Consider the following 25,151-nt stretch of genomic DNA (forward strand, 5'->3'; position numbering starts at 1 on the left):
AAGAGACAGACACAAAGAGAGAGAGAGAGAGGGAGAGAGCGTCAACCATGATGGCGTCCAAGAAAATGAATCAAGCTGTTGGTCTAACCCAGAACCCAGAACCCAGAACCCAGAACCCAAACCATCTGAACATAAAAACCAGACGGGATGACGACAGATTAACCAGAATCCACCTACCGTATTGTCCCGAATATAAGAAGACCCCTATTATAAGACAACCCCCTCTTTTTCAAGACTCAAGTTTGAAGAAAGACTTTTTGAACACCAAATTCAATTTTTATACAGAAAATAATTACAGTACATCTGAAACAAATGATTATAACAATATATTCGAGAGAAAAAGAATGTTATTTTGCCTCATTGAAATCATTATCTTGAAGTTTGCATCATAACTTCTCCTCAGCTGCCGGTTAACCTGCCGAACTTCCACCCACTTTTCTCCAGATTGTCGCTACGTTTCTCCACTTTCTGTTATGTCCTCTTATTTTCTTCTCTTTTCTTTCTTATACTATTTTTTATTTTTCTTCTTCGTGACAGGTTTGCTTTGGCCTGGGGAGCTAAGTTCAGCATTCACTTTAAAGATATCTGGCGCCATCTAGCGTTGTGAATGGGTATAACGTCTAGACCGCGAATGTAAGACGACCCCCACTTTTTCCGTCTTATTTCAATGCAAAAAACACAGTCTTATATTCAGGCCAATATGGTAATTGGACTAGTTAAGGCTCACGCCAGACACTGTCAACAAATCGGCCGACAGAGAAAGTGTTGATAGATGATCAGGTGACGTATTGATGAAGCGAGGAGCAGCTGGGAGAGAAGGGAGGAGGAGAGTGAGCTTCATCATGCGAGTTTCATCATCAAAGAGGTTCTCAGTGTTAATCTAAAACACCCGCGAATCTGGCAGGGGGGCGAGCATGGGCCCTGCCAACAACACACACACACACGGTCACATGGGGGTGACTCATAGCAACAGCAGTGTGTGTCAGTGTGCGATTGGTGTGTGGGTGTGCAGCGTGTTGTGTATGTGAGAGGCGCAGCATGAGTGTGTGGGAGACGACGTGTGTGTCCGGGTGCTCAGCCATCGCTGGAGGACCGATCAAAGTTCTCGACCTCGCAGGTGAAACGTTGGTGTGAACGTGAAGCTCTCCTCTGGGCCGTTGGAGGAGAGTCAATCAAGTTTTGATTGTGTCCCTAGTTTCTCCAGCGGTTGGGGATTCAACGATGTAACTGAACAGCTTTCAGTTTACCAGAAAACCCTCAAGTTTTACAAACTTTTCTTTATCTCTACAGGCCTCTGCAGGCCTCTGTAGTTCTCTGCAGGTCTCTGCAGGCCTTTCTAGTTCTCTGCAGGCCTCTGCAGGCCTCTGTAGGCCTCTGCAGGTCTCTGCAGGCCTCTACAGGCCTCTGTAGGCCTCTGCAGGTCTCTGCAGGCCTCTACAGGCCTCTGTAGGCCTCTACAGGCCTCTGTAGGCCTCTGCAGGTCTCTGCAGGCCTCTGCAGGCCTCTGTAGGTCTCTGCAGGTCTCTGCAGGCCTCTACATGCCTCTGCAGGCCTCTGTAAGCCTCTACAGGTCTCTGCAGGTCTCTACATGCCTCTACAGGGCTCTGTAGGTCTCTGCAGGTCTCTGCAGGCCTCTGTAGTTCTCTACATGCCTCTGCAGGCCTCTGTAGGTCTCTCCAGGCCTCTGTAGGTCTCTACAGGCCTCTGCAGGCTTCTACAGGTCTCTGCAGGTCTCTCCAGGCTTCTACAGGCCTCTGTAGGTCTCTGCAGGTCTCTGCAGGCCTCTACAGGCCTCTGTAGGTCTCTACAGGCCTCTGCAGGTCTCTGCAGGCCTCTTTAGGTCTATTTAGGTCTCTGCAGGCCTCTTTAGGTCTCTACAGGCCTCTGCAGGTCTCTGCAGGCCAGACTTTCATTGACCCGTCCTGGTTCAGTAGTTTTCAACTTTTTCCATCACGTGGCGCAGGTTTCTTTGCTGCCACCTCTTACATGCTTCACCTAAATGAATAAAATCCTCAGCATTCTTCGCAGGGAGACCTACAAAAATGGAGTATTTAATGACTCGACTGGTCATTTTAGGCCGAACATTCTGAAAATTTCAGGTCCATTTCATGTTCGGACATCAACCGGAGCCCATCAACGCTCACATCAATCACAACTAAGACTGGTTTCACGGCTCAGTTAAGGAGCGCTGCTTCTCCTGCCGAGGGACACAAACGTAATGTGTGTTTGTTTGCTCGCAGGTGAAAGAAAAAAAAGGAGAAAAGACGGTGGAACCTTCCTAGTTCTGGTTCTGGGGATGATGTAACACGGTGATGTCATAAAGACGAGCCATAACGGAGCAGAGGAGGTTCTGGCCTCAGGTGAGTTTTTGGACCTGTCATCAGCGTTAGAAAGTCCTTTCACGCTGGGATTCAGAGACATGGAGACAGCAGTCGTGATGAACAGGTCATGTTTCCAGCTTCATGGGAACGAAAGATTGAAATTAAGAGAGAAACTCTTAAAAGCTTATTTTTAATCTTATTTTACAGACAAATGCAATGAGCAGCAGTATTGTCAACATTCCCCATGCAGCTTAACTTCTCGTGGAAAGTTTCCCAGATGTGCAGCCGGCGTTCGTCCCCTCTGACCGAGAAGAAGATGTCTTAAAGAGACGCAGCTCATATTTGGTGAGAGGGCCGGGGGTGGGGTTAGGGGAGTCAGGAGGATGACAACACCGGCGACTCACGCACACATCCACGACGACTATCCTGCTGCAAGCAACAGCGTCCTCGTCTGCAGTCCAACGCGTTTTCTGTCCCCCAGATCCTCCATCCATGTCAGTCAAAGTCCAGACTGCAGAGACGGCGTTTTGGTCCCCAGACTGATGTTTTTGAATGGATGACCTCTCATCGTGAGTTACCCGTCCCCCCCATGCAGCAGAGAAGAGCGTGCACTCGTAAATCCCGGCGACGCCGCAAACTGAGAGGAAGGACACTCTCCGTAATTACCAGCTGTCCTCGTCGTCCAGCTCCTCTTGTCCTCGTCCTCGTCAACCTTCCTTTCTGCTCCCTCCCTTCTTTTGCTTTCCTCACTTTTCCTCCCGTCTTCCTCTTCACTGTCTACTTCCTAGTCCTACCGCTGCCGCAGCTGCTCTTGGTTGTAATGCACCCCCTCCTCTCCTCTCTCAGCTGAATCTGAGCCAGCTGCAGGGTTGAGCCGAGGTGAGGTATGTTTGATTTATGCCCCGGCCGTGCACCGAGCGCCCCGCTGCAGCTTCCTCTGGCAGACCGCTGCACACTGAGGTCACGCAGCAAACTTCAGGTGACCTTCACTTCAGCATCACGTCGCTGCCAGAACCAACTTCTCAAACTTCTGTCCGTGAAACTTCCTCGTAGCTGCTCCAAACTCATTCGTGTGAACGTAATTAACATCTCTGCGTGTGTTTGTGTGTGTTTGTGCATGAGATGTTGTGTCGTGCCGTCTCTTAGACTTATGGACCTTATGGCCACACAAATCATAAATATTCAAGAAATGAGATAAACTGCTTCACTGCAGCACGCATGCAGCTGCTCTGCTAACAACCCCCATGCGGAAGGACCATCAAGGGGACCGTTTTACATTAAAAAGAGTCAAATTTAACTCCTTTAGTTCAATTAAATGTCCCATAAATGAAAACGCAGCCGCTGCCTGGGGCTGCGGTCGGGACGCTGCAGTTTGTAACAAGCAGCCCCCCGCTTCAGCGTTGGCCTGAGGGGTTTCTCACCAACAAGTGTTCATAACCATCTCTCCATCTCTCGGTGGAACTAATCTGGCTGAATACCCATAATCCTCCATTCTGCCGAGAGCCACGTGATCAGCTGGACAAGATGGCGGCTTAGATCGAATCCGCTCAACCCAGATCCGCTATTTTTATTGATTTTCACCGTTTTTGACAACTATTACTTTTCTCATTTGAATGCACCGCTGGAAATACGCCATGACATACTCGAGCAAGAAATTTGAACAAGGCCTCGCTGTAAAGACGAGAACGATGTCCAACATGGAGGCCATAGCGGAAGCTGTACTTGAAAAGCAACATGGCTACCTGGAGACGCGCTTCAACAAACTTCAGCAGATAGGAAAAGACTCGGAGGCAAAATTAGGAGCCATTCAAGCTGATTTATTTTCTCTTTCTGAGAGTATCGGCTTCGTAAATGTGGAACTGGACAAAGTCCGGTCGGATGTTGAAAGTAACTGTGGGAAGCTAGCTAGCCACGAGACCATGTTGGAGACGATGTAACTGAAGCTAGCGGACATGGAGGACTGGAGCAGGCGCTGCAACGTCCGCGTCATCGGGCTAACAGAAGGGGTCGAAGGGTCCAACGCGGTCCAGTTTCTCATAAAAACGCTGCAGAAGTGGTTCCCCACCCTGAGCAATCTAAAGGACGAAGTCATGCGTGCTCACCGTGTGTGCAGCGCAGCAACAGAAAGAATTCCGGCCCCCGGACCCTGATCTTTAACTCACTACAGCAGTGTCTCCCAACCTGGGGTCCGGGCCCCCCCTGGGGGGGCTCCAGAGATCTCTGGGGGGGGCGCGAACCTTTGTCTGCTTTGAGGATATGTAGTTGTAAAAATGATATTTACACATGTTAAAAAAATAAAAAATCATAATAACCCACCTAATGGAATACAGTAATCCAAGTCTGTATAAACCCACTTAGAAATATATTTTGGTCATTTTAAAATAGTTATTTATCAGGATAAAAACGTATTATTATATCATTATTCAACATTTAATCATACTACTACTCCGACAGGTTGTTAAAGGAAAAATGTAAAAAAATGTTGCTCTCATATTAAAAGAGACATTTTTCAGAAATATTTTTATGTCCTTGCAATTATTTTTTGTGCGTATTTTATACATTGGTGACACAAAAGGAAGGTGAGAAAAACAAAGTACAGGGTAAACCAAAGAGAAATGTATCAAAAAAACATAATTAATGTAATTTTTTTTCAATTAAAGGTTTGTAACGAATAACTTTACTCTTTTGCTGCTAGTACGTACGGGTCGGGGGGCCCGGCTGGTCTTAGACACAAGTAGGGGGGGCTACAAGGAAAAAAGGTTGAGAACCACTGGACTACAGCACACAACACGCCAGCTCATCCTTCGCGCCGCAAACAAATCCCCGCTCATGATGAATGGACGGTAGGTTCGTTTTTCACCTGACTACAGCAGCCACACTGTCAAACGCCAACAAGCTTTCACCCAAACCATGAACACGGCCCGAGCTAAAGGAGTGGAGTTCTTCCTGCTCTTCCCGGCCACACTGAAGGTCAAAGTGGCAAAACGGAGGCCTACAGTCCGCGGATGAGGCTGAGAATTCCATAGCCTCCCTCCATAGCCTCCCTCGCGGCATTGCGGGTCCCTCCTGCGGCTTGGAATGAGGACTCGGAGCCCGGATAAGCGGACGAAGCTGCTGGCTAATCATGTCAAGTTGGAACTGAATCATTCGACACGGTGCCTGGATTAAAGTGCTGATCATCACTCAGAGCTCCCGCTACAGTACGAGTTTGTTCATTCAGAGTGTGCAACAGTTTTTTCTTTTTGTTTGTTTGTTTTCGTTTATTCTCCCTTTGTGATTAGCGAAATGGGACTTTTTCTAGCCTGACCTGCATTAGCAGTCAATTTACAAACATTTTGGTCCATAATTATTTTTATTTGTTTATCCTTAAGCAGCCAGGCACTCATTTTCCTTCTTTAAGAACAGTACTGAGCATATCGCCACTTTATTTTTGTGTTTTGTCTTGACAGAGTTTGGTTGCTGCTCGGCCAGACTAGCCGTTGCACCTGGTCATTTCTAACTTTATGTTTACTATGGACACAGTTCATCTTATTCTATATCTTATTGTGCAATAATGCCTTTTTTTAAGCACATAGTAAGACTTAGTTATCTCTGCTGGAGGCAGCTCCCTCTTGCCTGATCTTAACGGTTCTGTTTAATAATTGCTGGGGTTGAGGTTGATCCTTTGTGGCCCCATATCCATCCTAGATTACGGATCAACATATGAGGCTTTTATTATTTTTTGGTTTAGTTATTTTGAGCCTCACTGTTCTTGGGGTTTTACGTATTGTGTTATTGTATATCGGGTACCATATCGGGTATTGGGCTGTAGGTTGGTGTTTTTGCTATTTACACACTTTGGGAAACAGGAGTTGAACTTGAAACTGCTAATTAAGGGAGAGGTACACACATTGTTCTACTCATATCTGTCACACTCACACCAGTGGATCAGTTCGCCATAACTGCTGGCACTGTATTTTAACATCAGGTCAATTACTCTGAGTTCAGCACGCAGTAATGGGTGATTTATCTGTGTTGGTTTGGAATTGCGATGGGTTAAATACACAAGAGGACGAGCATCCTTACTCTTTTGCATCGGTGAAAAATTTACCTGGCTCTATTACAGTAGACAAATCTGTTCAGCAGAAACTTTGGTCGCATGGCCAACATAGTTTACCACACAATTCCTTCCCCTTCGGCTGAATCAAAAAGTAAAGGAGTGGCTAACGTTTGTAAACATAACCTCAAAATGAAGGTGCTGGATGTATGGGCAGACACCACGGGGCGGATAGCAGTGGCCAAGGTGGAACTGTTTGGGAGAAAGTTGGTAGCTGTGATCTCTGCTTATGCTCCAAACCAATTTCATAAGACGTTCTATGACACGCTTACACAGAAAATGTTAGAACTTCCTGAATACTCTCTCATCGTGGGGAGAGATATGAATGTGGTGTGGCATACAGACGATAGATCTAGCTTAAGCGCCTCTAAAGATCAATAGCTAGCAACTGCAGCTTTACAGTCATGGGCCAAGACCCTTGGCCTAATAGATGTATGGCGTACTCTCCTCTCCGCTGTTCCCTGTCTCTAGATCACCCCGACAAGGCTGTATTTGTTTGTTTTTGTTATGTTTTGTTCAGACATTATCGTGGTCACTATTTTTATTTTCCTATGATTTAGTTAATACAGTCAATTTTGTACTGTCTTTTTTGTCCATTAATGAGTCATGTTTTGGTTATAACTTGTATTTTTGTTCAATAAAAACATTTGATCACAAAAAAATCCTCCATTCTGCCCATATACAGCAGCATAAAACACACGTCTGAATCCAGGATGCCAACAGGTAAAAGCTGACCCCTTTGATTTTACAGCGTATTTTATTTAAATTTTTTTGTGGCTTTTTCAAACAAGCGAATTGCAAAACTACATTTAAATACAAACTCCCATTTTAAATGACACTTCCCAGCATGCTGTTGTTTTTAATCGCACGTTTAAGACGGGGGGATGCAGGGGAGAATCTGCAGAAACCCATTAGCGATCTGGCTGAACTCCGTCACGCACACAGAAATCTCTCCGGGCCATCGCCACGTCAGAACCATCAGCTATTAACGACGTCGTTGTTGAGTTTCCTGCAGAAACAGCAGCTGTAACACGTAGTTACTGCTGATGAGACAGCTGCTCAGCTGCCGTCACGTATAACACATTATACATAATACACAATAATAGAATACATTTGATTGCAGATAATAATCAAATTATTACATAAGCAAGGGTAATAGTATATATTTTTAACTGTAAGAATTAACCGACACTGAAGCTACAAATATTCATCTTATCTGCAGCAAGAGTCTCTCGGAGGAAGAAACCTGGATGAAACGGACACAAACAGGAAGTGACTCCAGACTGGACAGGCAGGAAGTGTGACAGGTGAGGAGGAGGAGGGTGACCAGATGACTCAGCAACCTGGCTCCATCACCGTCCTGCTGTGGTCCAAAACAACTCGTGTACCGTTTCATTCACATCTGAAGTCGGGAAAGATTTTTGAATGATAAGAAAAACCAGACGGAAACACTTTTATTTGTTGGAGAAAGTATAAACCCGAGATGTTTCATGTCCTCCTGACCATAAGTTAACCTGTTGGTAAACATGTTTGTTGTTAAGCAGCTGTCTAGCGCAGGTAAGTCCGGGTGAAAGGATGGTGTGATTGTTCTGATGGGTCGGTACAGAAGCAGCATCAGGATCAACACTCAGCCACATAACAGAGGAGTGTCGGGGGGTGAGGAGGGAATACTGGTCCAGAACTGCAGACTTGGCCCCCGTGGGGTGCATGGCGATGTTTCATCACCTGGTATTTTAAAGGAAAGGATAGTAACAGTAGCAGGCGGTAACTGTTTTATGCCTGAAATGCCAAAATATGTATAAACAAAAAAGACGCCCAGCTCCAGGGTTGTACTATATGCTGAGAAGAAAACCAAGGTTGCAGCTGATTAACAAGGTAACCTGGCGTCTGAGACGGCAACAACCAATCAGAAAGGAGCGCAAGCCCCACCGGTCCAATCTTACACCGACCAAATACCACGTCTGATAGGTTTAGATGTCAGCGTGTCCCGGGCGTGTCCCGGGCGAAGGGAGCCTCCGTAGCCTCCGTAGCCTCCAGCGATGACACGGCAGACTGCTGCGGTTTATGATGCAGACTGAGTCTGATCTATATACCTCAGAACAGGGAGCCGCATGGGAGCTCGTGCACGCACGTACGCGCGCCCACACACACCTGTACCTCCGTCAAATTCACTCAGGGGGCAGGCCGGTGTGTGTTAGTCATTTGTAATTAATAATGTGCCATGATTAACCGTTGAGCTCAGTGATTACATGCACACATCAGGACAACACCTGCCCACTCCACGCTTATGTCGCAGGCGCATAAATCTATGCTGTTTAATTAGTCTCAAAAGCCACACACTTGCAGACAAGACGCGTGCACGAGCGCAGAACGTCCAAGTGAGAAAAACAGCCCTGGTGAGGAAGCGCAACGCCTCCATGAGCGGAAACGTGAGGACAGCTGTGCTCGTTCAACGCTCTACACGTGCACTGGTTTGACCTTTGCCCTCTGGGTGCATCTGACAACTTCAACAAATACAACTTCAAATGTGCAACAACATGAACAAAAACGAAGTTAAAGTACAGAAGCAGTGAAAGTAAAAAAAAGGGAAGGGAGGGAGGGGTTATATGGCATAATTTCATAAGTTCCAAGATTATTCACGAGTGGAAAACCTTCGAGACAGTTGCTTATCTTTCCAAAAGCGAACATCCCAGCAAGTCCATCCAAGGTCACCAAAGGTCAGACCAAACTCTACATGCCTCCGTTAGCATGCTAAAAGTTAAACAATCCACAAAACCTCTGGAAAGGTGTCCTTTGGACGGATTCAACCGAAGTGGAAACGGCAGCAAAGCTCCAGTCAACCATTATTTCACAAAACAGTGACTCAGCTTTTCCCTCCATCAATCTTCCTTATTCGCTTAACCAGGTTTTCGGGGGGAAGGGACGTTCTGTTGACGGGAATTTGGGGATACATTATCGATTTAAAGGTCCGCTCTGCCCAGACAAAGAACGACATAAAATGCTCTTGTCTTCCAGAGACTAACAGTGGAGGGTGACGTTCATCCTTGACGCTGTCTGCAGCGTCATCACACGTTTGACTCGCCATGGATGGAGGTCTTTTCTGAGGCCATATTGTCCCAGGGATTGGAACCGGTAACCTCGCTGCTCCTCTGCCCCGTAGGCTCGCAGCGCTCTACATTAGCACACAACGGGGACTCTGGGAAATGTGTTAGTGAGGCGTAGCTTCAGCAGAGAGAGTGTGTGTAAATGTTGTTGCTTCTTTATTGATGAGTTAGTGTGTGTGCGTCTCCGAGTGTGTGTGTGGCGCCAAATGGCACGAAACCCTGCGGCATCGATCGTGTGAGCCCACTTCCCCCTTGTTCATCTTGTGTTCGCCTCATTCTCCCCGCAGACGGCCTTCTCATTACCATTATTATTGTATTTTGTTAATAGTGACGTAAAAGACACAAACATCTGCCGTCAGATGTCCAGCGTGTCTCCACCGAGGGAGCCGGGTCGACCCAACAGTGTCTCTTCTCCCGCTGGTTTCATTTATTCACCATCTCGGGGTTCCTCTGCTGCTCTCTCACAGTCTGTTTCCAGTATAAGCACTTCACGCAGAAACAAAGCTGTGATTTTAAAGGCGGGGACAGATTCTGGCTCCAGAACGAACCCTGAGCATACTGAATTCTGTCTTTTTCATTTCCACCCGCCTCTGGACGCCAACTCTCGGACCCATCTGTGCATTTTCCGTACCGGCTTGAATCTGATAGCCCTCTTTAATCACCTTGCCTACCTCCACCTCATCAGCTCTTGACCCTCCCCACCCCCATCAGGTCCCCCTTCCCCTAGCTGGGCAGCAGAGTGTTGCAGCATAACACTCATGTCTAAACATGAATATGGCTGACATGAATGGAGCAGAGACCAGGAATTCGACTGGCAACGTCACTGATCTCATCTTCTCCGTGCCCGCAGGGTCGAGTGGTGGCACTAATGAGAGCAGACAGACAGCTCTTATTGGTTAGATCAGATGTGCCAGCGATGTGATTGGGTGAAAAGGGTGAGAGGTGACAGTCGCCGCATGAATCAGCCAGTGTATGCGGGCAGTGAAAAGACGGCAGACCACAGCTACTCGTCATCTTCAGTCTGTAACGGCTGAAAAAATAGTACCGGCTTCTTCAATGTTTTTGTTTTTACCAAAGAAGACAAAAAATAGTCACTGCGGTTCTCAAGGTGTTAAAATCAGGCCAATACAACTCGAGATGAACAACAGAACACATGTTACAGTCCATCAACTGATCACCTGTCATTCAAGGTGACAACGATCCCAATGAATTGAATTGAAACAACTCCAAAAGTCTGAAAACACACCAGTAGACCTGCAGCACCATGGCTGAGGAAGATGGGAATCTTGGCGCTGCCGTGGCAACGCTGCTGTGAGACCTCGTAGACCTTTGCTAATGTTTGTTTTAGTGTCTCTGAAGCGTTTATTCATAAAGATCGACACTCTACCCAGTAATCAGTGAGCAGTAGCCAGACTGGAGGCACAAATGGGGATCCGAGAGACACTCTCTCCGGCAGTCCTGCAGTGCTGAAGTGTCCCTGGATGAGACAGTGAACTCCCTGATCCATTCATCGGGCTGTGACTTGCTTTGGACAGTGCTTTGTACTGTACACAAAGTTCATTTATAGAATAAGTGTTCGTTCATATAATAAATCACCTTTTTTTCAGTTCAGGACATCACGGCCTCTCAGCATCTCCCAAAGCCCCGGACCTGCTACAGCTCTGTCTAAGGCTCCAGCTGTGGGTGTAGCGAGCGCCTTGGGCTAGTGGCGCTAGCTGGTTTGTGTTAAAGCAGTCTGGACCCCGACATCTACTCGGATCAACTCCTTTCTACCATAAACCTAATGCTAAAGAAGCAAAATATGGCTAATTTTCAACTGTTTTCCTTCCAGCGGAAGATGTGTGATTTATGCTAATTCATGCTAAACGTTAAGGCTGCACAACATCCATCAAACATTTATCAATATCTCAATATCATCTTGTGCAATAATAATCTTGCAAAAGCAAAAAAACTGAAGCAAATAATTGATCATTTTCCAAAATATGAATGTCAATAATATATTTGATCTATTAGATGGAATTTCGCTGCCAGTTTAGATGCTAATTCATATACATTCTTGTTGTTGCTGTCTTTTATTTATTTACTTTAATAGAAGCATGTGCTGAAATATAAATAATCCTTTTGATTATTTACTGTCAGTGGATAATACGCTTATATACGTTTATATATCACAAGGCTAATTGTCAGCATCAAAACATGGAGAAAAAAACCTTAAGGCCAATAGACAGTACGTTGTTGATAATCTCGGTAAAATCCATTCAGCATAAATACGCCCTGAGCAAAAACAAGATAGATTTATCACCTCTGCAAATGAATATGAAAAAAATAAATAAACAAAAGAATCCATGTGGTATTTTACTTGAAATTTCTGGTCCGAACCTTTTTTTGTTTTCACAGAATTAGCAGGAACTAAACTCTCCCGGGAACAGCCAGTCAGATCTTACGACACCTAATCCAGGTCTCTTTCCCTCAGCTGGCCTTTAACGGTCCATCTGTCAGGCTGTCGCCACTTCCCCACCTCGTCATGGTGATTGATGTCTGCTGGCTGTTTGGTCATCAAGTCCAACAATCAACCATATTTCAGAGCTTTCTCCGTCAACCCCCCACATGTGACGTGGTCTGCCTACAGAACACCGTAAACAGAAACCGTGTGGAGGCGATGTACAGCCTGGATAGAAATGTTACAATATCAAACGCCTCGCGTTAACATTTCAGTTCATCGAGTTCTCATCGCTGCTGCCACTTTGAAACGTTTGGGCCATTTGACCTTTTAGGAACCTTGTAGATGAGTAATGATTGGACAGGCTCCACAGGTGAGGCTTGTTTAACTGAAATGAGCTGCGGTGGCCCGCAGGAAGATAGGGTTAGTTTAAGATGTTGCAGGTGAAAAGATCGCAGGACGCTGAAGGTGAATAAAGAACACACAACGCTTGAAGAAATCACATCTAACCCAAACCAGGCCAGACATCTATACTGGCTCATGTGTGAGTAATGAAAGGATGCCACATAATTTGATAGAAATGAAAATGATCAATGTACAGAGGAGCTGAATTCAAACACGGCCCAAAAGTCAAAGTTCAATCATGATGCCACAGGTTCGTCCATTTTGCTGAATTTCATTACAGCAACTCTAAATGTGGTTTGTACAGTCCATTGGTGTTCGTGTTTCTTAACGAGAGGATGGAGGATGTCTTCGGGTGTCTCCTCCCATATCTGGACCAGGACATCACTGAGCTGCTGGACAGTTGGAGGTGTACACGCGTCCCAGAGGTTTTCTGCTGGATTTAGGTCAGACAAGCGTAGGGACCAATCACTGGTATCAATCATCCTCCAGTAACCGCCTGCATGCTCTTGCCACATGAGTCCTGGCGTTCCCGTGCACCAGCAGGATTTCAACCTGATAACAGCTCAGGGCGTCTCTCCCGGGATATCACTCCCAAAACTATAACTGACCCGGCACCAAACTGGCAGTGTGGAACCATCTCACAGGCTTCCCCAGACCGTTCCACGTCATGTGCTCTGTTCTTTAAGTTCTGTTGGTGCAGGTCGGAGACGGAGAGTATTGATTAGATATTGTAAGATTCCCATCAGGAATGACCTGTCAGAAGAAGGTCTGGTGGCGTCTATGAAGGAAAGAGTCATCTCTAAACGATTTCTCAGGAGGTGAAACCTGCACATGAGTGGACCGAGACGTACCAGAATTTCAGTTGGTCACTGAACCTCTAAAATCATTCAAACATTTATCAGGACAGGCATCCCCAACATCATGAAAAGCTCTTTGGAGCATCCCCATATGATCCTGGGGCATCAGGGCCATGACAGTGCAGTTTCCCTGGACGACAGCTTCTGCACGGACCGTCCAGACAGAGATACAGAGTGGAGGAAAGCTGAAAGTCCCTTCTGCAGTGCTCTGCAGGGTATCGGCTGTATCAATAACCATGTCTACCTCGTACTGCTGCACCTTTCACTTTTTTTTAAATTGTATATATGTATATATATATATATATATGTATATATATATGTATATATGTTAATAAGAGCTGTCATTTGCCTATTTACTGTACAGTGAGCGAAAATAACCGAGTCAAATTCCATGTCTTGTTTGACCTGACTTGGCCAAATAAACATGATTCTGATTCTGACACAGGATGAATAAAGTCAAAAGCTTAAATAAAAAGAAAGGCAGAGATGGGAAAAGTACTAACATTCTGTACTCAGTAAAAGTACAAGTACTTGTGAAAAAAAACGACTTTGGTAAAAATAAAAGTACTCATTGAAATAATTACTCAAGTAAAAAGTAAAAAGTACAGGCTGTGAAATGTACTTTTAAAGTAAAAGTACAAAGTATTTTACCTCATAACAAACATCCGTTAAGACCTGATCAGTCTCAATTTAGATTAAACACTTATACCATTTAAACTTGACTCCACACCAAAAAGAAAACAAAGCACAAACTGCAGTCAGTAGAAAGCACATGTAACTCAAGAGTGTAATTTGTACACGTCTGAGAGTTAAATTAACATTGATCTCACGATATAAAGTGAGATAGAAATGCCATTAAATGGGGGTCCGTAGCCTATAATGCATTCTGTGCAAAATTAAAACATCGATGTTTAGGAAAAGTAGACCTGTTAAAACAAAAGCAAAACAAGATTCAATATTCAAGAATTTATTGCCATTTCAACATAGTTTCTCAACAACAGTTGATTGAAATTTGCTTTGGTTCACTCAGGGAGAGACAACAAAATAAGTGGAACCGAGAACAAAACCACAACAGAGCAAGTAGCCTACAGGAATGTAGCATCATACAAGATGTAGCTTATAGTCTACTTACTGCAAATGTTTAGTACCAAAAACATTCCTTTCAAATATAGGGGAGAGATGGAAAGGGGAACAAAAAAAAAAACAGCACAGGAAAGTAACTGTACACTTTCTGTCTGAAACAAAGGTGAGAGAAGGTAGTGTTCTCTGCAGGTAGTGCTGCAAGTAGGGCCATGGATGGTCGTTCTGGGCACTAGCTGCAGTGGCTGGTTGGTCGTCCTCCTCGACCTGAATATTTTTTTATTAGAAGAAATTGCAAAGGATCAACTACAGTTTCATGACAGTGCAGATTCGCTGGTATAACTCATATAACAATGAAATACATGCAGGTAGGAAGCAGTACTGTGTATGGAAGATTGAAATACCTCGTCCCGTTCAGGCTCGGGCTCAGAGTCGTCCTCCGGCAGGGAGCTGGAGTCTTCAGCGTTTACCGGCGTGTCGGCGTCACTAACACTAATCTCCTGCTCCTCCGTGTCGGACATGCTGCTGCCTGGTTCGGTTCCATAGCTCTCGCTAACATCAATGGATCTCTCGTTCAAGTTATTAAAGTTTGTAAAGCGAATTAGCGAGTAGCGACAATAGAAAACTACAACGCGAACAACTGTTGCCTTTGTTGTTGTGCCGTGTGCGAGGTGGTAGTGTCCGGGTTTATAGCCAATGAAAAGAAGGAACACGGACAGAGAGCCAATCACAAGCCGGGATGTAGGGAACCCTGTGTAATGTTTCATACGATTGGCGGAGCATAGAAAGGCTAGGCTACAGATGTTTTTATTCCGGTCTAAATATTTTAATGATTTAATCGTTGTCGTGCATTAACACAAAAGTAACGAGTAACGACCAGCTTGTTTTGCAAATGTAAGAAGTAAAAGTACAGATACTTGTGTTAAAAATGTAACGGATACAAGTAAAAAGTACTCCGAAAAATAAATACTCAGTAAAGTACAGATACTAAAAATGTGTACTTCGTTACAGTACTTCGTTACTTGTACTTCGTTACTTCCCATCTCTGAAGAAAGGGTGGACTGACGTTGTTGTTGCTGTTTCAGAGGAATGCAGCCACTAGAGGAAAGTGCAATCCTTATACCAATGACTTGAAATGACTCTTGAGATCTTGCATTGCCAATATTTTGCTAACGAACTTCAGGCTTAGGAAGGTACACTAAGCTTCAGCATCCTCAAATTTTAATTTCTGTCTAATAGGCTGTTTTCTTTTCCCCCAGCAGTTTGACTAGCAGCAAACAAAACATTAACATTTTATAGTTGCAGAGGAAAACAGGGCTGCTCCAAACACAAACACAGCGAATAAACCACCACAGCCTGCCGGGTTGATGAAAAGCAACGTCCTCAAATACGCGTATCTGTTTACAGAGCAGATAAAATCAAACTCCTTTTCATTAAGAGAACCCTCATCAGCATGTGGTGAAAGGACTCCCACTAGGATGTGCACTTAGCACAGGAAACGTGGCGTAACGGTGCATTTGAAGAGCAGGTTTCAGCTCTCCAGTGATTCCTGCAACCTCAGAAAATCCATTTCCCCATCGGGGGCCTAGAGTCACATAACAATGAAGAGGGAAGCCTTCAGCATTCAGCCTCTGTTGCATCTCAAGACACGGCAAGCTGAGTCTTTTAAGCCTAACAAATCCTTTTCTAAACCTCACCAAACAGAGAGTGAGCTAGCTTAGGTTTACAGTTTAACCTGGTATGTGAAGAAACAAAGTTAAACCTGTGGTTTAACCTGCAGCTCAGCGTTGGCTTGTACAAAAAAACCCCATCAACCAGGTCTGTTGCCCTAATTGCTTACTTAAGTTTTCAAAAGAGTCGAAGTCACAAGTGTGGAACTCCAGATGTCTTAGATGTTTCCTTGCTTCAACACCTGATTCTAAACGATAGATCATCATTGCTTGTCATTCAGGTCGAGAGGGACCTGGCTGCAGGCAAGATGGCCGACAAGGGCGCGGCCATTTTTTCCATCCATACCGGAATTCCAGACCGGAAGTTGGTCTTCTTCGTGTATATTATTATTCGTCGCGCCGAACCAGACCGGAAGTTGGTCTTTTTTTTTTTTTTTTTTTTTTTTTTTTTTTTTAATTGAACATACAATAACACAGTATCATAACATTTTCTCGTAAGGACATTAATACATTTTAAACATGAAGTGGAATGTTGTCATCAAGTATAAGCCATGTACAAAATATATATATATATATATATATATATATATATATATATATATATATATATATATATATATATATATATATATATATGTAGAAATATATATATATATATATATATGTAGAAATGCATCAAAACAAAACAAACAAAACAAAACAAAAAGGGGTTGTTATTTTAAAATACTAGTAAAACCATTTGCATATATTTTCAAAATCAGGCAAAACAAAAACCATAACAAAATAGGAGCAAGGTCTGAGGCATGAATCACAAAAGCAAAAAACAAGATATGTCGTCACAAATCTTTTTAGCCAATTTGCTGGAATCAATTTTTTTGAGGGACAAAAAGAACATTTTAAAATCATTTAAAAACCAATCAAAGGAGGGTTTACCATTTCTCCATTTACAGCAGTGAATATGATATTTACCCATGAGGATAATTATATTAATCATATCAGATATAACAGCCTTCAAATTGTCTACATATAAAAAAATATGAGAAATATCAAAAACTGGTATGTCATCCATTTTAAGTAATAACCAACTTCTCAATTCTTTCCAGAAGTTTCCGGACACAGGACATAAGAAAAACATATGATCTAATGTTTCATCTGCTGCATTACAGAAAGTACACAGGTCAACTTCAAACTTAAATCTTTTTTTAAGAAATTGACTGTTATACCCAGATGCTGAATCTCTGGAATGGGTGCAGTGCCAAATGTGCATGGGCTGGCTGCACAAAGATTGTGCTGGAAAATGCCATAAATATATCAACAATGATTCATTCAGCTGTGGATGCACAGATATGAATGACAGACCAAGGTACTACACCATTTACTATTTAAATATCTAGTTTATGGTTTTTGCACTAGCTGCTGGCAGTCGTCATATATATTTATTTATTTATTTTTTCCTCTATCTGCAGGATCATGGATGCTGTTGAGAAAGGAGGGATTCTGGCAGTGTTTTCCAAGGATCAGATCAAGGTAACTTTTGAATAGACTGTGCTGTTTGTAATTACATTCTCTATCAGTGATTAAATGTTCACCCTTTACTCTTTCAGAGCATATACGATGATCTGATTAACGGAAGCATCCGTTCCAACAGGATGTACATATGGCATAACCCATCCACCTCAATTAACCTCAAACAGCACTTAAAGCTAAGGACGCTGAATTTCACTGACCAACGGGTAAATGAAAATGCCATCAGTCATGTATACGTGTGTTCACAGATATATAACATATAAAAGATGAATTTATTGATTTGTACTTTTATTTTCAATAGATCTTTGCGTTACTGAGGGTGATTGAGGAGGTCACTGGAATAGGAGCAAAAATAAAGGGAGGGGAGATTAGACTGCTGGATTTTGTTTTCGATGTAATGCTCCCAGAGGTAAGATGGTCAATAGAGCTTCCTTGGGAAATGGAAGGAAATTATTAGGTGGTCAATATTTTATTCCTTTGGAAAACATGAAACCAAAACAGTGCACACGTTAGAGTATGATTAGATCATTTAACTGTTTTTCAGATATTGATCAAAATCCTTGAAGGAGAGGGCATGACCAGACTGAAGGCTGAGATCACGCTGGCCAGTGGGAGCCTTTTTTAAGTCTTTTTAAGCCCCCCCCCCCCCCCCCAGAGATCAAGATGGCCAGTGGAAGCCTTTTTTAAGTTTTTTTTTTTTTAATCTTTTGATCTTTGATCTTGATATTTTTTCCATTATGTTCAGTGTAATTTGTTCATGCGTTTCCCTTGTTTTGTGTCTTTTTTCTATGCATGTTTGTTTTTCTATTTGATATTCTGAGAATAAAAAGTTGATTTCAAAAAAGAACTCCAAGTCAAGTTCTTACTGTTGCCAGCATGATAGTGTAATGTTGTGTTTAAGTGGATTCCAGAAAATAAGATAGAATTAATAGAAAACGGATAAATAGGAAAATATAAATATTGTTGACAATTTGAAATAAAGAATTGTGAAAAAAAGACCAATTTCCTGTCTGGATCAGCGCGACGAATAATATACACGAAGAAGACCAACTTCCTGCAATACAACTTTTGAACACAATTGAAGAATATAATTTATTGGATAAGCCCTAGCCCTTTGAGTTATTTTCCTTTTTTTTAAATTTAATTTAATTTCTTTTCCTCTGTACTCTTTATGCACCTTTTCCCTGATACAAAGATATGATGCCTTGTTGTTTGTATATGAATATATTTTCAATAAAGTAAAAAAAAAAAAAAAGACCAACTTCCTGTCTGGATCGGCGCGACGAAGAATAATATACACGAAGAAGACCAACTTCCGGTCTGGATCGGCGCGACCAAGAATAATATACACGAAGAAGACCAACTTCCGGTCTGGTTCAGCGCGACGAATAATAATATACACGAAGAAGACCAACTTCCGGTCTGGAATTCCGGTATGGATGGAAAAAATGGCCGCGCCCTTGTCGGCCATCTTGCCTGCAGCCAGGTACTCTTGTTCAGGTCTGCACAACCCTGTTAATGACACAGTCATTTGTGTCATGATGTGTTGAAGCAGGAAACATCTAAAACATGCAGGACGGCGGCCCCTGGAGGACCGGAGCTAAAGTCCTTACTTTAACACTAAGGGGACAAGTACCATGTTTACTCTAATTTAGGCCAATGCAAGGTGCTGCTTCTAAATCCAAGACGTGTTTATAGTGCATTACACGGGCTCTCCGAGGCCTATCATCCCGAGGACAGGAGGTGGCTGCAGAACCGGCGCACCAGCAAGGCTTCCTAAACTGCTTTCCAGCATGTTTCTAGCTAACATAAGATCCCCATCTCAGGCTCATCACCCCCACCCAGAAGATCACTGGCTGGCCTCTCCCCGCTGAGGGCGGACTGTACAGCTCAAGGTGCTTTTAAAGAGACCATAACACCTTCCAGGATCCATCAGATCCATCAACTGCTGTCTTCAGACAGAAGATGCAGGAGAATAAAAAACATGACAATGCGCTTAAAAAACTACTTTTAAAAGCAAAATACGGCTAAAGCATAAATATTTGTTGAATTCAAAATGTTCCAGTTCACTTAGATCCATGTTAAACCACCTTTAAGTGCCGCTGAACAAGGTACAAGTGAACTAGTAGTGTAATCGGCTCACAGAGAAAATTATTGCTCCAGAATGATCGTATGATGCCGGTCATGTAACACCATGAGGCTCCCAGTGGAGACGTCTTAGTCTGTTCTTCAACTAGCGAACCACAAGAGGGATCTCATTCATCCAGATGCCGAGAACTTGACTTGTAAGAACTTGTAAGACACGAAGAAAAACACCCTGAAACATGGGTAAGATCAGCTGCTTGAGGACCCGTGCTGGTCTGACTGCTGTCTGCAGCCCCTACAGGAAATGAGCTGCAGGCTTCATTATCTCATTTACCCTGGACTTCGGATCTCACAGGAAATGAAAACGTATCGTTTTAGTCCTACACATGTTCTGAGTTGTTTTGGTTGAAATGCACCTTTTATTGATGCTCTCTCTTTCTCTCTCTAATGATGTCTCTTTTTTTCTGTCGTCCTGTCCCTGACGCAAACAGGTCAAAGAAGACAGTCATCTCCCCAGAGTCTGGTCCTCTTGTCTACTGGGAGTTTTCCTCCTCACTGTCATCCAGCGCTTTCTTAAATTAAAAAATTAAAAAATTAAAAACGACGTGGCTGTTGTCAGTTGGCAGAAAAGTAAAAAACAAGAGACTGGAACTGCAAAATCTGCAAAGCAGAATGGCACGCCAGCTGAAACATAAAGTATTGATTAAAATAGTATTTAGAGTTATAAAATTAAAGTTTAAGCAACTGTTTACAACAGTCCTGCAGATAAGTATAACGTTTTAACCGAAACCCCTGACAATCTATCCAGTAGATGATGAAGGAATCCAGTAAAAGTCACAAATACGAGTGAAAATCAGGATCATTAAAGGAGACTTGTGCAGAAGGGCTGAAAACAATCATTAATCCATGAAGCTGAGGCTGGGATCACGTCCCAGTTGTAGCACAGGGGAGCAGTGAACTAGTTAAAAAGGAGCCAAACAATCTTGAAAACAGCGAAACAAGACTCAGCAGGTCAAAAGGCTGAATAATCTTTTCAAGGAAAGGATCAACATACATCAGCTGCTTGAATCTGAACACTTTCACAACAAAGAATTTGTAATTTCTTCAACTAAAACATTGATTCAAGAGTAAAACAGTGAGTCGAGAAGGTGTCGTGAAATGAAAAAGTGCATTGAGAGGATGACATATGCTTTGCTTACACCTAAATCACAAACCATTAGTAAAATCAGTCTAAATCTAAATGAAATTAGGTTTCTTAGGCTTTTCTTGCTCGACATGTTCACATATTTGTACGTCCTGCCTGTGTCCACCAGGAGGATCGGTAGGTGGTGCAGGTGGACCGCGTTTCACCCGTTACAGCCCCACTGGAAAGCTACATATTTCGGACAAAAAAGTCAAAAAACATTCACAGGTTCCAGCGATTCATCCAAAAGATTTATCACTTTTTATCATCTTGTGATGAACTGATTTCTAGATAGTTGCTTTCTTGTGAATTTGTTGTTTACTGCAGCCCCCTTTTGTAAAGAATTTGGTGGAAATGCGTCCAATAATTACTGCGGGCTTCGGTCCGACTGGCACTGCCATCCCTGGAGCCATGCTGCTAGTGCGTCTAAAAATAATTCAGCTGCAGAGCTACTCTTCCCTCAGCTTTCAGCCCCACAGAAACAATCACACGGAGGATAATCGAGCCTCTGCAACGAGCTGAGAACTCACAACAAACGGTGATCAATTCCCCTCAAAATGAATCACAGCAGCAAACAATCTCAGACTCGTGTGGCTGTTTATATATTGGTGTTGGGCTCGGCTCACACCGGGGCGGCCGCTGTCCCTGCTCCTGCCGTGCCGTCTCTGCCGTCATGATTACATTCCTCCTCTCACGTCCAGAGGGTTCATCTTTTCTCTGCAGTGATCTCAATCCATCCATCCATCCATCCATCCATCCATCCATTCATTAGGAGGTGGGAAGAATAAAAACCAGACCTCAGTATCATATCGCTATTAAACCCAGCGTCCGGCCCTGAGGAGGGTCTGCCAGCCGAGCAGCCTGGAAGGTTGTGTGGCGGTTGCATCCTTGGGTGGGCCCACTTTGGTCCAGCTCGTGTGTTCGGCTGGAACTGGAGGCTCTGAGGAGTGGAGATGCTGTCAGAGACCAACAGATTCTCCACTCGTGATGCTTTGTGCTTGTTTGTGTCTTCCTGGATCAGTTTCATACTCCTGCTCATACAGCAGATGTTTCCTGTGCATCTCCGAGTCGGGCGCAGGTCACATCTGCATCACATCAGCAGCCTGAATCCGACCTTGGGCTCAGTTCACAAACAGCCATGAGAACGGAGTTTGCAGGCACACGAGCATACGGGTAAGAAGAGCTGAAGTGAAACCAAGGTGACAGGTACATCTGTGCGCAGCTGCCCTCTGGATGAACAGCTGTCAGACGCAGCCAGCTCACCGCTGCTCGCTCCTGACGGTGGCTATGGCAACCGCCTCACCTCCCGCAGTCACCGAACAAGCCCAGCAGAGGTAGGCGGCTGCTCTCCGGACACTTGAATATGGAAAACATGCAGCGGGCGAAGGGAAGAGGATGACGTGGGACTGGGAAGACGAGCAGCACGAGGAACCAGCTTAAACAAATCTATCAACCAAGTACGGAGGTTCAGTGCAGGCGAGTCTGCACTGCTTTATTAAATATACTGAGCTTCTTCTAGACACCAACTGCATCGTCGGACGGCACGAAAAACTATTCACCACGCAAGAAGCCATTACTGCAACCTACTAAACATGAACCGTTTCATCACTCATCTGAAGTGAGCTATGTTAAATTAAAGCCCTGGTAATCCATCTTTTTCTTCTTTTAGTAATTGGAAAGCTGATTAAAAGAGAAAGAAACACACGACTCGTGCATCACAGCGTGCTGCTGCGACGTAACCTGGGCTTTTATTCTGAAAATCTTCCTCTGATCCTTTGATGCCAAGAAAATGGCCATGAAGGGACATTTGAAGCTTCAAAATTGTTAAGAATACATACAGTTTAGTTTAAAAATCATGTATCCTTCTGGTAGATTAATTATTTATATGAATCCTGCAGGGCAGGAATGTCACAAATGGTTATATTTCAGTGGCTGATCTTTTTGATCAGCCACTTGAGTTTTGATGATGCAGAAGAAAAGAAATGGCCTCTGCTGGGATGATTCAGACAGAGGAGTCTCTTCTGTGCTGGTTGTTGCTCGTTTTACAGCTCAGAGTCAAGCATCTGATCGATTGAGTTATTTAGTTAGCTGGAAATTCTCAACAAGAGAAATGTGATTAAATGACATAAATACAGAAGTGTTGATATGAAAGCTCTCAAGAAGTAGGAACAGATGTCGACATTCCTTCAGTTGTTTTGGTATCATTATCTTGTCTAACAACAAAAGAAAAAAGGTCCTGAAGATCGCCTTGAATGCTCTTTGCTCTGAAGCTACTGTACATCCATTACCAGCCATCAAAAATGGCGTCGCCACCAAACCTGCACGTGTTCTGGAAAGAGCTGCTTATTCACCGTCGCGGCTGCGAGCAGCTTCCCCTGCTGCTTCAGACCGACATCAAGCTGGTGTCGTTAACCACAAAGGACCCGCGATCCATCAGTGAAGCTTCGCCAAACCAGAGCTCAGCCACTCGGCTGGTCCACAGTGGAAACATGGCACACGTGGCCAGCTCGGGAATTGCTCGGGAATTGCTCCCTGGTCGGCGAAGCGCCGAGGGTGCACGCCGGCTCTCGCTGATGCTCCTCCTCAGCCCACCGGAACCTCGTCTTCTCTGTTCAAGCGTCATCAACAGCTTATTTTTCACTTGTTGACAGTTTATTCACTCGCTTGTGATCAGCTGTTTTTTATTTCTTTTGTTCTCTAGTGTTTTTAATTTCAAGGCATTTTGATTTGATTTGCTTTTCTTTGCTGACGCTTTGACATCGTCATTGATCGATTGCTCATCTGTTTAGTTAGATTTTATGTAAGTACAGAACTGTCTCAGAAAATTAGAATATTGTGATAAAGTTCTTTATTTTTTGTAATGCAATTAAAAAAACTAAAATGTCATAAATTCTGGATTCATTACAAATCAACTGAAATATTGCAAGCCTTTTATCATTTTAATATTGCTGATTATGGCTTACAGTTTAAAATTAAGATTCCCAGAATATTCAAATTTTTTGAGATAGGATATTTGAGTTTTCTTAAGCTGTAAGCCATCCATCCATCCATTATCTATACCCGCTTTATCCTTTGCAGGGTCACGGCGGCCTGCTGGAGCCGATCCCAGCTATTTTCAGGCGAGAGGCAGGAGTTACACCCTGGACAGGTCGCCAGTCCATCGCAGGGCTGTAAGCCATGATCAGCAATATTAAAATAATAAAAGGCCTGCAATATTTCAGTTAATTTGTAATGAATCTAGAATGTATGACATTTTTGTTTTTTTTAATTGCATTACAGAAAATCACAATATTCAAATTTTCTGAGACATAGATCTGCGTCATGTCTGATTTGTCGCTTTCAGACAAAATAAACAATAGTGATTCTTCTTCTTTCTTTTTAAGCTGGTTCCACTGATGATGCAACTATTCCTCCACCCTCCTGCGTTGTATTTTTGATTAAAGGTTCTTGACGTGTTGCTCTGATCTGCAGTGATTTATTTAGGGTGGGGGTGGTTGACGTTTACAGAGTAACATTCACACTGTTTTCTGTCTGGCATCGTCTACATTAAAAAACTGGAAAAAATGTTGGACGGGTTATTGGGTCCCGGTGCTGATTTGTTTTTTTCACGTCTCTCGGTACTGTTGGCATCTGCCGACGCGGCCGGGGCAATGCTAAAAATAAAAACTCTCTCTGTCTTCTGCTGGAACCTTCGCCGGCGCCAAAATGCCACCTGCAGGACGATGGACCGCCCACTCAGGAGTCTCCGCGGGTCACTGGCTGCACGCGCCACCGCCGCTGCCGTCGCTGGGAGCGGCGCCAAAGCAGCCTCAAAAGCCGAGCTCCGAAAACACAGATCTGATTGTGCTGACGAGGGGGGCTGCGATAGGGAGGGGAGGGTTCAAGATTCAAAAACACTAATGACGAGGAGGAGGATTTAAAAGGAGGGGAAGAGAAGGGATGGATGAGTGTTGAACAAAAGAGTAGGGCTGTTCAATTACAAGGACGAGGATGAGGAAAAAAAGACAAAATAATTAGAGGAGCAGTTTAAACAAGGTTGATGAGATGAAGGAGGAGCAAAGAAAAATGAGAGGGGCAGCAGAGAGGCAGAATGAATGAGGAGGAGGAGGAGGAGGAGGAGGAGGAGGAGGAGGAGGAGGAGGAGGAGGAGGAGGGAAGAAAACCAGGATGAGGTCTGAAGCCTTTAAGCTAGATAATGACGAGGAGGACGAGGACGAGCAGTTAAGGAAGGAGGATTCTGCAGATGGAAGGAAAGAGCAGGCGGGACGAAGATGTGGCATCAGGAGCAGAAGACGAGGGCTGGTGACTGGAGATGGAGGGAGAGGTTGGGAAGGAACGAGGAAGAAAAGCGGAAACGTTCAGAGAAGGAGGAGGTGGGGTGTG

General features: G+C 44.0%; 1 protein-coding gene and 1 long non-coding RNA gene across 2 annotated transcripts in view; both read right to left on the bottom strand.

Moving 5' to 3' along the window:
* Positions 1-25,151, bottom strand: part of LOC133456920 (IQ motif and SEC7 domain-containing protein 2-like) — a 190,784-nt gene that overhangs the window by 33,285 nt on the left and 132,348 nt on the right. The window lies entirely within an intron of this gene.
* LOC133456923 (uncharacterized) lies at positions 14,175-15,104 on the bottom strand. Its single transcript, XR_009783829.1, has 2 exons — positions 14,708-15,104; positions 14,175-14,570 (listed from the first exon to the last, which is right to left on the bottom strand). It is a non-coding gene; the product is annotated as an uncharacterized LOC133456923 (long non-coding RNA).

This window comes from Cololabis saira, chromosome 12 (assembly GCF_033807715.1).
Source record: "Cololabis saira isolate AMF1-May2022 chromosome 12, fColSai1.1, whole genome shotgun sequence".
NCBI lineage: Eukaryota > Metazoa > Chordata > Actinopteri > Beloniformes > Belonidae > Cololabis > Cololabis saira.